The following is a 15,504-nucleotide window of genomic DNA, read 5'->3' as shown; positions in this document are numbered from 1 at the left end:
GTTTGCCTTGAGGGGTTTTGCTGGGGTTTGCAGGTGGAGGAAAGAATGATTTGGGACACAGAGCATTGCCAAGAAAGGTTGGGCTTTGAGCCCCCTGAGGGCACTGACAGGAGCCAGAGGAGGACACGGAGCATCGGTCTCCAGGTAGAGACTAGACAGGAAGTGTAGGCAAGGACCCAGAACGGGAGACGGGCAGGTGGGGAGACCAGCTTCATACTCTGCTTAAGGGTGATTCTGCCCTTAAGATAAAGAATTTGTTGCTCTCATTGAACTTGGTGACATTTACTTGGCCAGATCAAGCGAAGGAGAGTCTAAGGTGTCAGAGGCATCCATGTGATGAAAGGTCAGGGTGATTACAACTCATCTCATGTAACTTTACAGTGGGTAAGTTTTCTGTCTTTACCCCACCACCCTTGATTTACTCTTAAGCCCATCTCACATACTTTTTTTTTTTTTTTTTGCGGTACGCGGGCCTCTCACTATCGCGGCCTCTCTTGTTGTGGAGCACAGGCTCCAGACGCGCAGGCTCAGTAGTTGTGGCTCACGGGCCTAGTTGCCCCGCGGCATGTGAGATCTTCCCAGACCAGGGCTCGAACTCGTGTGCCCTGCATTAGCAGGCAGATTCTCAACCACTGCGCCACCAGGGAAGCCCTAAGGAAAATCTTTTGATTAGGCTTCTTGGTTCCAAATCTTTTTGCACTCACTTGTATTTTTATCTGGACTGTTAGAAGCAAACACAGACGGTCACCATTTCTGGATTTTCCTTTAGAGATTTTAGGAACAGAATTAAATTTTCATTGTTAGCAGCAACATGATCCCTTTTGAAGTCTTCTGGATTTTACTTTCTAGGTTGAAAATGCTCTGTTTATGGCAACTATTTGCTTCTAAAGCAGAAACTTCGGTTGTCTGTTCAGAGGTCTTTTGAATGATACTTATATATGTTGATGAGAAGATGAGTTCTCAGCAGGAAGCTGCATTGTAAGCCTTATTAGTGATTTTTATAGGTGTGAGTTCTGAAATAAAGAACAGGCATTGAGATAGGAAGTAAATATATATATATTTTGCTGTATGCAGGCCTCTCACTGTTGTGGCCTCTCCCGTTGCGGAGCACAGGCTCTGGACGCACAGGCTCAGCGGCCATGGCTCATGGGCCCAGCTGCTCTGTGGCATGTGGGATCTTCCCGGACCGGGGCATGAACCCATGTCCCCTGCATCGGCAGGCGGACTCTCAACCACTGCACCACCAGGGAAGCCTGGAAGTAAATATTAACTCAAATTGTGAAACAGGTGGTGAGGACATATTGAGTTTTATCTCTAGACCTTTGTCTGTTTCTCTGCTCTGTCTCCCTCCGGACCTCTCTTCACTCCCACTCTACTCCCACTCCTATTCCTCAGTTTTTTGGGATGCCTCCATCTGCTTTCAGGGGTCTAGGGTTCCTGCCCCGTAAGAGCTCCAACTCATGGCAGAATCAATTATGGATCCAGTGACAACTTGGTCCAGCTTCTGGCCGCAGGCCATGCCTGCGCCTTCTTTCCAAACTAGTCCTCAGCCCCACACAAGCTGTAGCAATAGGCAAGTGGAATTTGTCATTCTCTTAACAACGATAATGATAATAATAAAAATAATAGTAGTACTAATAATATTCAATACTTGTAAAGTGCCAGGTATTGTTCTGAGCACTTTAAATACATTAACTTATTTAGTCCTAACAGCCCCATGAGGTAAGACTCTTATTAGCCTCATCTTACAAATAAGGAAAGTGAGGTACAGGTAGGTTTGGTAACTTGCCCAGAATAACACAGCTAGCAGGTGGAAGAGCCTGGATTAAATGTAGTCTGTCTGAGTCTGCAGAGGTGGGTAGCCTCCCACCAGGCCTAGCTTTGGTTCCTATCACAAGTGGGATAAGACTTGGTTACCCTGCAGGTGTGGAGTTTCCCGCACTAATTCTTTTTTCTAGAAGAGGAATTCATAAGCCCAGGGTTTCGGGCTATAGAAAACTATAGAAATTAAAATACAGAAAGACATACAGTAAATAATCACAGGTTGGAAGAACTTTGGGGAGGGCAGACTATTTAAATATGCTCTCTTGAGATTATTCTCTGAGTGCTTTGTAAGTCTTTAAAAACACTGCCAAAAGATATTTAAATATTCTCCCTAGTGAGCTTTTCATGAATATGGAAAAGTAGTGGGTTTTTTTGTTTTTGCCGTAGAGTTTTTGTAGTCAGGGAATATTTTAGAAATTATTTTAAAATCCCAGAGGACATACGGTATTTTAAAAATATGATTCACTGCATACTTTTTCTGCAGATCTTTCAATTTTCACTTCTTCATTGAAACCTTCCCATCAAAATATGAAGAAAGCTGGTGATTGTACCTTTGATTGTGACCTGTGAGACGTGATTTGAGATATAGTCAAGCTTTAGTGTAAAATGACATGAAATATATTTTAAGTAAAATGTCCTGCCATCCTGGAAGCTCCATGTAGAAAATGCTAGCATTGTACAAGCTTAAGACTCATAGTTCTTTCTATCCTTTTTGGTCATAGTCTTGGAAAGGCCTCCTGTAGGAGAACTACAAAGTAAAATACAAGAGCGATTTTTTTCCCCCTTTTAATGTTTATGTTCCCTATGCATAGCTATCATGGATCATCAAACTGCTTCCTCTCCAACCCCAGCTGGCTGAAGGTCACAGGTCTTCTAAACTGATGGTGAAACTTCAGCCTGTATTCTGTTACTGAGATTGAAAAGTACTTGCATCCCACAACTAGGGAAAAAGAATTTCCCCTGAGGAAGCATGTACAAATGACGTTCATTGTTCCTGGTTGTCTCGATACCAGTAACAAGCACTTTGTCAGCAGACATTCTGACTTTATACAAGTAGTGGTGCACAAGCAGGAGCCCATTATCTTGTTATGATATTCAATTTCCTTCCCATTCTCTTAATGGAAATGAAGTTGCCCCTGCTGCTTTTGGGTAGTGGAAGCTTTATGAATATCCTGAACTCTCAGCTGCTAAGGGATTGGTTCTTTGTCTTCCCATCTTTATCAGGTACTTCCCTGTGTAGGCTATCTCTTGTTTCTGCCCCCAGCATGATGCTATTAAACATGTTCTATCAATCCAGCCCATATGTGATGGCAGAGTGCTGATTAGCCTCTTTGGATTACTTTGATGTTGAAACTGACTAGTCCTCTAGTCTTTAAGTCATTTATTCCAAAATACCTAGTAATCAAAATAATAACATTAATGATTTTCCACCATTGAGGCCCACAGTGTAAATTAGCTCATGGAAAGAGCTTGGAAAGCAATACAACTGAAAGGCCTTTTCTTATCTTGTTGACCAAAGGAGTTTATAAAAGTCCACCCATTTCAAATGTAGCCCAAAACCCCCATGGAAAAAAACTTTACAGTTCAATTAGCGGGAGATAAATTGCGTGATGCCTGTAATCAGAAAAACTGGCATGAGCTCAATGTTCAGTTACTACCTCTAAGCTCTTCCTACTTTCTGATGTATCCCCTTAAAGCCACTGAGGAGTTATGGAGGATAATTAATTTTTAGGGTGAATTAAAAGAAGTAATCTGACGATAATAAGAGCTGATTTTCAGCTTGTACTTGTTACTATGGCCAATAGCCACACTAGTTGTTTATGATTTCTAACTGGTCAGTGCCGCTGTTCATTGGTTCTCAAATATTTTGACTTTTTAACCTGAAAATTATGCCATGTATGATATTTATGCATATATATATATATATATATTTTTTTTTTTTTTTTTTTGGTGTACGGGGGCCTCTCACTTTTGTGGCCTCTCCCGTTGCGGAGCACAGGCTCCTGACGCGCAGGCTCAGCGGCCATGGCTCACGGGCCCAGCCGCTCCGTGGCATGTGGGATCTTCCTGGACCGTGTCCCCTGCATCAGCAGGTGGACTCTCAACCACTGCGCCACCAGGGAAGCCTCTTTATGCATATTTTAACTATTACATTACAGCTACACCCAAATCTATATGCACTTACATTGTCCATACCTGTACCGACTGGTTTGCATATCTGTTTTCTGTCTCCAGCACCTACACATCATCTGCCGCATTGTTAGTGCTCAGAAATGTTCTTAGTTGAAAAATAGAAATACATATTGTTTCCATTTTTGTGCATCTCACACCCATTTGGGTTGGTGTGTTATATCCTAAGTTTTGTTTTATAGAATAATCTCATTACATGTATTTTTTTGTTGAAAGTGACTTTGAATACTGAAATAGATAATTTGCAGAATTGAAAAAAGAATTTTAAAGTCCAGGGCAAAGCCAGGGACCTCAGAACCTGGAACCAGGGACACAAAAATCCACAATATTCTTTCTGTATCTTTCAGCTCTGATTCTTCTAGCCCCTTGGCTTCATTCTCCCTTATTGCACACAGACTTTCCTCCTGTGAGGGGAATGTGGCTATAGACAGCTCCTGGATTATATCCTTTTAGCCCAGGAACATGAGAGTAAAGAGAACTTTCAACTGCAGTTTGGGGGAAAAAAAAAATCACAGGGAAGGATTCTGATTGGCCCAACTTATAAGCATGTGTCCACCCCTGGGGCCTATCAGGGCTGCGGAATAATGATTTATGATGAGCTGGGTCACATGACCACCTCAGTGTTTGGAGGAGTAGTGCTGTTACAAGAAGGAAAAAGGGTTGCCTGTGAACCAGGCAGTCATCCCAATTAGTGCCTACAATACTTGGGTGAAGCAGACTTACCGAATAAAGTGAGAAAAGACTTTGCATGAAGTGGTCCACCTGTTAGTGAAAATAAGATAGTGGTGCTGGGGAGAAATGTGTTTCTAAAAGGGACTTGAGTCTAGCAGGAGGCTAGTATCCTGTCCTTTCGTTTGACGTGAAGGGGATGCCATTCATGTTACTCCTTCTCCCGGTAGGTTTCGTAGCTTTTCCTTACCGCAGCTGTACTTACCACATGCACCTGCAATAACTTCTTGACAAATCCGCCTTTTGCACTGGACTGTGAGCTAGTTGTGGGCCGGGATCACATCTAATTCATGTTTGAAAATATTCATGTTCCCAGTGAATGCTTGGTACTGGCAGAATGAATGAAAATGGGAAGAATAGCAGTCTACTGCAGAGTTGAGGCATCGAATGAAAATACAGTTGGATTACACGTCTTTTATTCTAGAATTGCAAGACAATAGCTGTTAAAGCTAATAATGGTTCCTCCAGCCGATAGAATTGCCTGCATATATTCAGGGAGCTCTTGTCCTCACAGGGCAACCGTTTCTCTTACTCTAAATGTAAATCCTTTTCTGTGTTGGCCCATAATCTCCTTGCTTGTAATCTCCACTCTGCTCCCGGCGAAGCCATCAGAAGGACGGCGTGGAGAATATGACTCTTCCAGTTGGTAGCCCTTTAGAAATTTGGAGACAGGTGCTGATGTTCATTTCAGTCTTTCTCCAGCTAAAACGTCCCGAATTCTTTCAGCCACTCCTCAGTGAGAAGGATTGCTTCATCTTCCTATCCCGGTTACATTCTACCTGCAAACTTTGGAGTGTTTCAGTGGCCACCTTAATATGAGATGCCTGGAACCAAACACAAACATCCAAGATGTGGTTTGACTTGTGCAGAATTTACTATGGGTTGATTACACCCTAGGATCACAGTCAGTGGTTTGGGAAGTGGAGCCCTTTCGTTAGAGGAAATTTTACAAAAAGTCCCCTTTGTGTCATACATAAACGGAGATCTTTTCTGGTTGCAGGGAGTTTTCTGGATAGTTTGGGAGGCCCACCTGCTCATGATTTTCCTCCTCATATACTGTGGTGGCCGCTGAAACATTTTTATGGAACTCAGGATTTTGTGACCCACCCCAATCTGAAAAATGTATGATTAAAATGTATTACATATTTCTATGAATGGAGTCCAAGTTTTCAGACTCAATATAGGTTATATTAAGTTTAAGTGCTACTAAAATTTCCATTTACACTCACACGGAGAGCTGTCAAGTTACATCCTCCCATCCTATAATGCAGGATTTTTCATGTTTTCCTGTTAAATTTAATCTTGTTGGTCTGTATTTCCGCCTGTTCACCTAATTTTGGGTCTTGATTTTGTAACTTCTTATCTTTTCCACCTTACCATAATCTGGATATTTGGCAGTGTGCTCTCTCCATGGTATCCAACTATTTTTATAAGTTTTTTGAAGCAAATAGGGTCCATGAGAGAGACTCTTCTTCAAATTGACACCTGGAGGCGGATGAGCATTTTTTGTGGTTCAAAGACTTTGTACCCAACATTCCTAAAATTACACTAACCATCTCCCACCGCAACACTTTCTGTCTCGATCAATGACAGCACTATTTATCTGTGCCGAAAATTGATGTACAATCTTGACTTCTTTCTTCCCCTTACCTCATATTCCCAACTGTTCACCACATCCTGCTGACTTTACTTGCTAAATATTAGGACAGTTTCCCAATGTTCATCTCTCTACCACAGCCCTTGTTTAGGCTCGCCTTTGCTCTCAACAGGCAACAGTAACTTCCTAACAGGTGTCCTTTTTTTCTGGTCTTTCCCCCTGAGTTTTGTTCTCTCCTCATTTCCAGCGTCACCTGTCTGGACCAAAATTTGACTGTGTGTGGTTCACGTGCTTAAAACCCTCCAGTCGCTCCCCGTCACCCACAGACAAAGCTGAAGGTCTTCAAGTTCATGACTGTTTCACATCGTATTCCTATACCCCCTAAACCGGGCTTGATGCTCTTACAACATTAAATGGCTTGGGATTTCCTCCATGCCCTATGCTCCCTCTTGGTTTTTACTGGCTTCTTTGTCTGAAATTCTCCGCATTCATACTGCCACCCAAACTTTTTTTTTGTCAAAACGTACTTGTTTTTAAGATTCAGCTTAGGTGTGCTCCTTCGTGAGTTCTGCACCCGCGTATTCAACCAACTGCGGATCGAAAATATGTGAAAAAAATTTTCCAGAAAGTTCCATAAAGCAAAATTTGAATTTGTGCACACTGGCAACTATTTACATAGCATTTACATTGTATTAGGTACTGTAAGTAATCTAAGGTAAGTTATATGCAAATACTATGTCATTTTATATGAGGGACGTGAGCATCCGCAGATTTTGGTATTTACAGGGGTCTTGGAGGTATTCCCCTGTGGATACTGAAGGAAGGGTGACCGTAATTTGCATTTAATCTGGTCTTTAGTAGATACTTAGTAAATATTTGTTAAGTAAAATAATGGATGAATCAACCCACTTATATACACATACTCATGTTATTTTCCAACCCAAATTTTACCATCATATACACAAAGATATGTGGATTAGTGAGTCCATTAACTGTTATGTTGAAATACAAATATTCTATGTTTGATGCTTTCTTCATCTATCAAACTAGCAGCCCTGTATAAAAGAAAGAAGGAAATTTCCTCATTAATGACATGCTAAGTGAACTTATTTTGGACTTCTTTCCATTATTGCCTCCTTTCCTAAATGCACACAAACAGTTCTGGAAGGAGTAGATTTCTAGTTAAACTGCCTGATTGGAGATCACTTTTTACATGGTTCTTTCTTTCCAGTAGCTTCAAACAATTAACCTGGAGGTGAAATAACACGGATTTATTGACTATTCCCTGTGATATTGTAAATGTGCCTCTTGACACTAAGCAGTTTATAATTTCATTGGCAGAAGGAGACATACACATGAAATAGGTAACAGTGAATTCAGCAAGTAGTCCAGTATCAAAAAGAATGGCACCGATGATAAGTGTTTGGCATTTTTGGAAACAGTGGCGATTTAAACAAAGAAAAAGCAAACAACCAGCTGCACCACATTTGAATGGGCAGAGGCTTAATTTACAAAAACTATAAATTATTTAGGAAGGGAATCAGGTGAAGGTCCGGGAAACAGGACCTCCTGTGATTTTATGTTGAGTGAATTGTGAGGCTACTAGGGTTATTCTAGAAATAAGCACATTAGTACACCTAAATTGAAAAATTGTGAATTGTGTAATGTTTGGAATAGGGGCTGTTTTATCAGAACTTTCTTATGAAGTCTGATACCACTGTAATCAGATAAGAACCTCGTGCCTACTGAGCTTACATCCACTTGAAAACACATTAGAAACAGGAAAAAAAAAATGAATTAAACATAGGGAAAACCATCAAGTGCTACCTGGGATAGTCATGCTCTAATGTCTTCAGACTCGGGAAAGCTGTTTCCCAGGCTGCTCCTAGGCAAATGCAGAAAGGAAAGTTTGCCAGGTTTTCCCGTGGCCAGAAGGAAGTATACTTTGAAGCAAATATACTTTTTCCAAGAACTCCATCCATTCATTCACATTTAGCAACTATTTACTGACTCTCCAAAAGGCACTGTGTTAAGCTATAGAGAGAATTCCATGGTTGCTAAAGCAACACCATGAATTGATTTCCCATGTTTAACACCCCTCTCCCCTGCAATAATATTTTGTCTAGCAACCAGATATAGCCTCGTGTAAATTAAAGAGCATTGCCTGTGTTAAGTGAGAAATATAGGTCTAGTCATGCCTTGGGCAAATTATCCAACAATTCTGTCCTCAATTGGAAAATGAAAGGGTTGAACCATTTGCTTTCTTGAGTCCTTTGGGGGCTCTAAAATATAATGATCTAATTAATTTTGATGGTCTTCTGGCTTACACTTTAGTATTTGTGAGTGTGTTTAGTACCTGAAGATGCTGATAGAGTTAACTTTGTGAACTTGCACAGAAGACAAAGTTCTGAAATACAACGGCAATGGTGTGTTCATTTAAACGGGAAAACAGCCTTCTGTTCGCAGGGCAGGTATAAACTTCCATTGCTTAGGTATTTGAAAACTTAATGAGTTAATATTTATTATGCTATATGACAATAGTTAAAATATTTCCGTGCCTGGTTAATCGAGATGTGGTGCTTTGATTTTATGGCATTCTATATGAACAAATTTTTTTTTTTTGTGGTACGCGGGCCTCTCACTATTGCAGCCTCTCCCATTGCGGAGCACAGGCTCCGGACGCACAGGCCCAGCGGCCATGGCTCACGGGCCCAGCCACTCCGCGGCATGTGGCATCCCCCCGGACCGGGGCACGAACCCGCGTCCCCTGCATCGGCAGGCGGACTCCCAACCACTGCGCCACCAGGGAAGCCCTATGAACAAATTTTTAAATGCACTGCTTGACTTTATGGATAATCCTGATGTTTTAGACATGGCAGAGACATAGATCTTTTTATATCTGTTACAGTGGATGAAATTGCTGTATAAAGTTTAAACTGCTCCATCAACAAAATTGAGCATTTTAGTAAAAGAAACTTATACGTGTGTGTATAAAATTACCAAAGTCACATAGCAAATATTATCTTGAAGTCATTTCTGAAAGGGAGTATTTTCATGTTCTCAGTGAATAATTTCTTTCTGCCTGAGAGCTACTGTTGTACCCTGGGAAATATTCAGAGGAGAAGATAAAATTATTTAGATTTGCAGCTTCTTGTCATGGGAGGTGAAGGTCTTTTTATTATTATTATTAATGTGATGGGAATATTTCCATCACATGGTGTCTCTGTACAGCACAACCTTTTCATCACGTAAATAATTAATACCTCCTGCCATTCCTTGCTTCCCCACCTCAAACGCTTTCCATCTGAGTGAGGAGAATGTCTCTCTTCTCAGATAAAGGTTTCCCCAAGTACTGACACTTGGTGGGAGTGGTGGGGGTGGGGAGAAGGGTCGTTTCTCTGCCTCAACACGACCCAGATCTGAGCTGGCTGGAAAGGAGTGTACCAGGAAACAGGAGCTTGTTCTTTTCAAACTAAACTTTTCTTGCATGTAGTAATTGCAGTATTTTTCCAGAGGACGATTCAGCTTCCGGCCTGGTATCTTTTCCTTTCACGTGGGCCTGCTTCTATAACCAGGGCTCCTGGCCTGGTCTCAGAATGGACAGCCCGCGTATCCTGCTACTGAGGGCTAGACTGGCCCAGAGTCCCCTTGGTGATCAGTGGTGTCAGGCACCATCCCTGCTCTCGGGCGCGAATATTCTCACCTTCTCATGAGGGAGAGAGACGACGAACCAGGAAACAGAGAAGTAAGGCAGGTCAGAGAGCAGGGATGCTGTCGAGGTCATGGGGGTGGAGGTGCCCTGAGTGCACACTTCCTCACGGCTCCATTTCTGCATCTGGAGAACAAGTCACAGGTCAGGCAAGTGTGTCTTCCACAAACCCCCCCTTTTCTGTATCATTTTTGCCCCTCAGTGATGACTTCTTCCAGTTTCTCTTAGGTCCTTGGTTGGGCCCTGCCATTATTATTATTATTATTATTTTTTTGGCGGTACTCGGGCCTCTCACTGTTGTGGCCTCTCCCGTTGCGGAGCACGGGCTCCGGACGCGCAGGCTCAGCGGCCATGGCTCACGGGGCCACGGCATGTGGGATCTTCCCGGACCGGGGCACAAAGCCGTGTCCCCTGCATCGGCAGGCGGACTCTCAACCACTGCGCCACCAGGGAAGCCCCCTGCCATTATTGAATGGAAAATGGCAAATTATTTGGTGGTCAAAAGAATAGACAGTCTTCAGGTAAAAAAATTGAAGACAGCTGTAGAGGAGAATTTTTTGAAAAATCGGATCTAGTCTTTTTGCATTGAAATGAACTTTAGCTTTTGTTGTGAAAAATCTATACCCCCCTAATACTTGGTAACTTCTGTGTTCTTTCCCTCCTCAGGACCTTTGACCCAGCCATTTCCTCTCCCTGGAGCATTCCCCCTCAGATATCCATTCCTCATGCTTTTTAAGTCTTTGTTTACATGCTATTTTTAAAATGAGGCCTGCCCTTACGGCTGGAACATTGCTCCCTCTCTCTAGCACTCCCTAACACTTATATGATGTAATATTCACGATTATTGTGTCTATTGAATCTCCACTGTCCCTTCTACTCCCAGCCTCCACAAGACCATGAGATTTCTGCTTATGTGAATTCCTAGTTCTTAGAACAAGGCCTGGCACGTAGTAGGTGCTCAATAAATATTGTTGAATTACAAAAGTTTTTTTTTTTAACAACTTATAATCAACTTTCAAAAGTTTGATTTAAGCATCTGCAGCAGTGACTTCAGCTTCCACCGGGGCTCAATGCTGATAGAAGTCACCTTAACAGTCTCGGAAGGACCATGTGTGTCAGTGAGTCACTGGTGGGTCCTCCTCTGAAAATGACCCCAAGGCTTAGAACCTTCACTACAAGGATTTTTTTTGGGGTAGCGATTCTCAGAGTCTTGGTAGGCATCCGAACTGGTCCTTTCACTTTGAGATTCTTTCCCTTCACGCCTCTGATCAAATCATCACACACTTTCTCCAAAGATTTTATGTTGCTGCTGTAATTTGGTGAATTGCCACCTCTGGTTCCACACGTGTCTTTCCGGTATCTTTCAAAGACATGCGATGAGGCAGGGGCAGGTGCAGGCAGACCTGCACTCCGCTACACCTCTTCCTCAAAGAGACGAAAGATTAAAAAACCCAAAACACCACGACAACAACAACAGCAACCTGTAAAATCCCTCAGGAAAATCTCACGAGGGCTGTTTGTTTTGGGGACTTAGGGGTTGGAAGCAAGTGCTAACCCTGTCCTGGCCCAGGTAGGAGAGAGCTCGTTATCCAAGCAGGGTGGGGGGTATGGGTGGAGGTAGGGGGGCAGGGACGCCAGCAGCCCAACCCCAGGCATCTCAAAGGGAAAATGGCAGGAGAGGGAGCTGGCCATTCTCTGGGCTTGCGACCCTCTGACTTCTCCTCCCATCCTGAGAGTAGTCAGGTCTAAATGTGGACAGAGGGACTCATCCCTCTGTAGTTTGGTTCTGAAGGGCATGAGTGTAAAATAGTGGAACTGAGACACATTAACAATTTACCTTCATTTAACAAGTTGTATGAAGACATGGTTATAAATGTTTTGGTTTTTTTTTTTTTTTTTTTTTTAAATCATATTAGAATGTGTTCTGAAGAGACTGCTCCCACAGACTAAACCAACCTTTCTATTTGACCAGCTGACTTTCTTTAAAAGTGTCTTGAAAACCTTTTGTGCTCCTTTCCTGAAAGATGTAGTGAGAATGTGATAAGCAGAATAATGGCCCTCCAAAATCCATGTCCAAATCCCCGGCATCTGTGAATATGTTATGTTACAGGGCAACAGGGGAGTAAAGGTTGCTAATGAGCTGACCTTAAAACAGGGAGATGGTCCTCACTTACCTCGGTAGGTCCAGTGGACTCCAAAGGGTCCTTTAAATGTGGAAGAGGGAGGCAGAAGAGTCAGAACCACAGAGCTGACGTCGTAAGAAAGACTCAATGATGGGCCATTGCTGGCTTTGAAGGTGGAAGGAGGCCACGAGCCAAGGAATGCAGGTGGCTCCAGGAAGCTGGAAATGGCGAAAAGATGGATTCTCCTCTAGAGCCTGCAGAAAGGAACGCAGCCCTGCTAACACCTTGACTTTTTAGCCTGGGGAGACACATTTCAGACCCTGACCTCCAGAACTGTAGGATAACAAACTTGTGTAGTTTTAAGCCATCAAGTTTGTGCTAATTTGTTACAGCTGCAATTGCAAACCGATACAGAAAGAGTAAGGGGAAACTTGTCTTTGTGTTTTTGCCACATGCCTCCTTCCCAGTGCTGTGGTATTTTCAGTATTCTTCCGGGGAAAATTAAAAGACAGAACCACAAAGCACTTTAGGAGACTGTGATGGCCAAACCTGGCAGTGGCCACTATGAACCTCCCTCAGGGGACTGGAGTCACACCCTCACTTCAGGACAGTGGCCAGAAGCTCACAAAAAGAGACCCACACTGGCAAGGTCTCAAGCCATGATTCCTCCACCATGGCCTGGGTTAGGGAAAGAGATGTATATGGGGAAATATTAAAAGTTAGTGCACAGTGCTACTCTTGGAATTCTTCATTAGCAGGTGTTTAAAAGTCAGCGCTCTAAAATTACTTGCAGAAGCTTATAAATATGAATTTCCTGTAATTCACATTTTATAAGAACTCCTATCAGCTGTATCACAGCTTGAAAAATACCAAAAATGCATTAGAAAAACCTTTCTGTTTAAAACTATATTGATCTCATGTTTACGTGGCAAAAGAAGGCCATTACGCAGCAGGCAGTAAAAGCTTCATTTCAGAGAGCTTGAGAAAAACCTCAAAATAATTCACTGTTAGACTTTTCCTTACAAAATAAAATGAAATAACACCACCTGCTGCTTAAAATCTCCAATTAATGCTATAAAAAGTACCTTCATTTAAAAAGCCAATGTGTAAATTTCTCCAAGCTGGCTGCAGACATTTCTTCAAATTTACTGTAACCTTTTGCTCCTGTCTGCAGGAGAAAGAGGCTTCCAGATTCCAAAGAGAAGCCAGACCTGATTTTCACCTAATTACTTAAGAGTGAAACCCCTTTCTGTTCATCGGGTTCAGTTATTTAAGATACTGATAACTCACATATAATCTGCTGCTATGTGTGTTTAGTAGAAATTGTGAAAGAAGATTATCGAAGCTTGCGAACATTCCACCTAGGAATTAAAATCAGGGTGTTTTTGCACGAACCACAGAAGAGAAGGAAGAGGCTGGAAGAAAAAATGAACAGTGATCTTTCTCATCTCACAAGGCTCTTTAAAGACCAAATCAGCAGGTGTGAAAATCACCACCTTTGAGCAGTTTTTAAGCAATGAGAAAGTGCAGGTCTTTTATCTCTCTTTCCCACCCTGATAGTCAGGTTAATGAGAATTTCCGAGGGGTGAGCCACTGGACATCTTTGAAATGCCCCCCTTCTGTTTATCAGATGAATCAAGGGACAGTCAGCTGTGAACACTGGGCAGGAAGGGTCAGCTGAAAAATGGGCAGGAGGGGTCATTTGCAGCCTGTGAGCAAAACCAGCAGGCCGTTTCTGTCATTCTGTTTTCTTGCCCAGCCAGTTATCAGGGCAGAAGCTAGCATGGAAAGAGTTGCCAAGAATCATTCGGGGCTGCTGTGGTCAGTTACTAGTACAGCGCAGGGAGTTCCTGGCAGACAAGACTGAAGACAGATCTATGGCTTAACCTAGGATGGTCCAGCGTCTTTGCTTGCCCCTCAAGGCTCTCCACGATAGCCCGCTCGACTGGTACCGCTCATCTCCCACCACCCCTCACCATGAATCCAGGAGGACTGGTCTCTTTAATTAGGTCCCTTGATGATCCCTGCCCCTCCAATGCTCTGTTCTTATTTTTAATTCTTGACTGGTGTGTCCTGCCCCACCATATCTCTTTTGCATAGCCTACATTCTCTGAAAGTCCAGGGGAAGTGGTACAGCTTCCCCCAGGGAAGACTTTATAATCCTCGCTCACACTGATCTTAACCTTTCACGTTTGTGACCTTACTGAGTCACAAAACTGGCATCTTAGATAGAGGTTTGTTCGCAAAAAGGTATCCGTGTTATTTATCGCTTAATTAAATCAGTAGATCAAGGTGATGTTTTGTGGGCACCCTGCTATCTTCTCCACTCCTCTTCCCTTGGTTTTGTGAAAATCCTGTCTGTTGCTTTTCCCTTTCCCTTTCTGCTCCTTCTCAGTCCGAGAAGAAAGGTAACCCCTTTGTCTCCCTATCTGTCTTCAAGTGTAGTGTCCCTCAGTTAGGTCACAGGCTCTCTCTTCTGTATCCACATCTCCCTGGAACACGAGTCCTGCATCCCAGCTACCTCCTGCATGCCTTCACTGATAGTACAGAATTTTTGAACTTAAATTAGATTCTCAGTTAAACCCGTTCTTCGCGGATCCCCTCCAGTTATGTCTTCCTCACGTATTCTCCTCAGATGCCTAAGTGAGAAACCTCAGAGTCATCTGTCAGCTGTGTTCCTCCCTTGCCGCATCCCACAGGCTGCTGTTTGGTCTATTTCTAACATCTCTGGAAGGAGTTTCTGCCTTTAGACCCCACTGCCGTTCCCTGGGTCACACCCTCTCTACCTATGAGCAGTCCGACCTGAGCAGAACCTGAGGGGTTCTCAGACTCCAGTCTTGTTCACTTCTAATCTATCCTTGACAGTCACAAGTTATCATCTGAAATGCAGACAGGATCAGGACTCTATCTTAGAAACTCTGGTGGTTTCTTGCTCACCAGAGCCCAGCCTGTCTCTTTCACATGCTTGTAAGTCCTGTCGAGTCTGCTCTAGTCTTCATGGCTCGTGCTCAGACAGGGATGGTCCAGCCACTGGGCTCCTGAAAGTGTTGCGAGAGTCTGCTCAGATTTCTTTGTCTCTGTCAAACTGTCACTGAGCCCTCAGTCAAAAATAAGCACTCTTTTTTTTAAGGGTACCATTTGCCCTTCGCACAGACCTTCATTAGGGCACCTATTATATAAAATGTTATTTATCGTGAACATGATCTATTCTAGGGCAGGGACTGTGCCTTTGTTCATCCTTGTATCCTGAATGCTGGCATAATACCTGGATCATAGGGGGTGGGGGGCAGGTATCAACGAAAGTTTGTCAGTCAATGGATGTTCACTTCCAA

The 15,504-nt window shown here is 43.0% G+C and overlaps 1 protein-coding gene and 1 pseudogene across 1 annotated transcript in view; one reads left to right on the top strand and one right to left on the bottom strand.

The window, feature by feature from the left end:
* The window catches only part of DCDC2 (doublecortin domain containing 2), a 154,877-nt gene that overhangs the window by 90,447 nt on the left and 48,926 nt on the right, over positions 1-15,504 (top strand). The gene's annotated exons all lie outside the window — the stretch shown is intronic.
* Positions 11,078-11,422, bottom strand: LOC113631637 (40S ribosomal protein S20 pseudogene; annotated as a pseudogene).

Source organism: Aethalodelphis obliquidens, unplaced genomic scaffold (assembly GCF_003676395.1).
Source record: "Aethalodelphis obliquidens isolate GAN/ISIS:26980383/991018 unplaced genomic scaffold, ASM367639v1 scaffold34, whole genome shotgun sequence".
In the NCBI taxonomy this organism is placed as follows: domain Eukaryota; kingdom Metazoa; phylum Chordata; class Mammalia; order Artiodactyla; family Delphinidae; genus Aethalodelphis; species Aethalodelphis obliquidens.
Note: the sequence above shows the minus strand (reverse complement) of the source record. Positions and strands in the feature narration are given on the sequence as shown.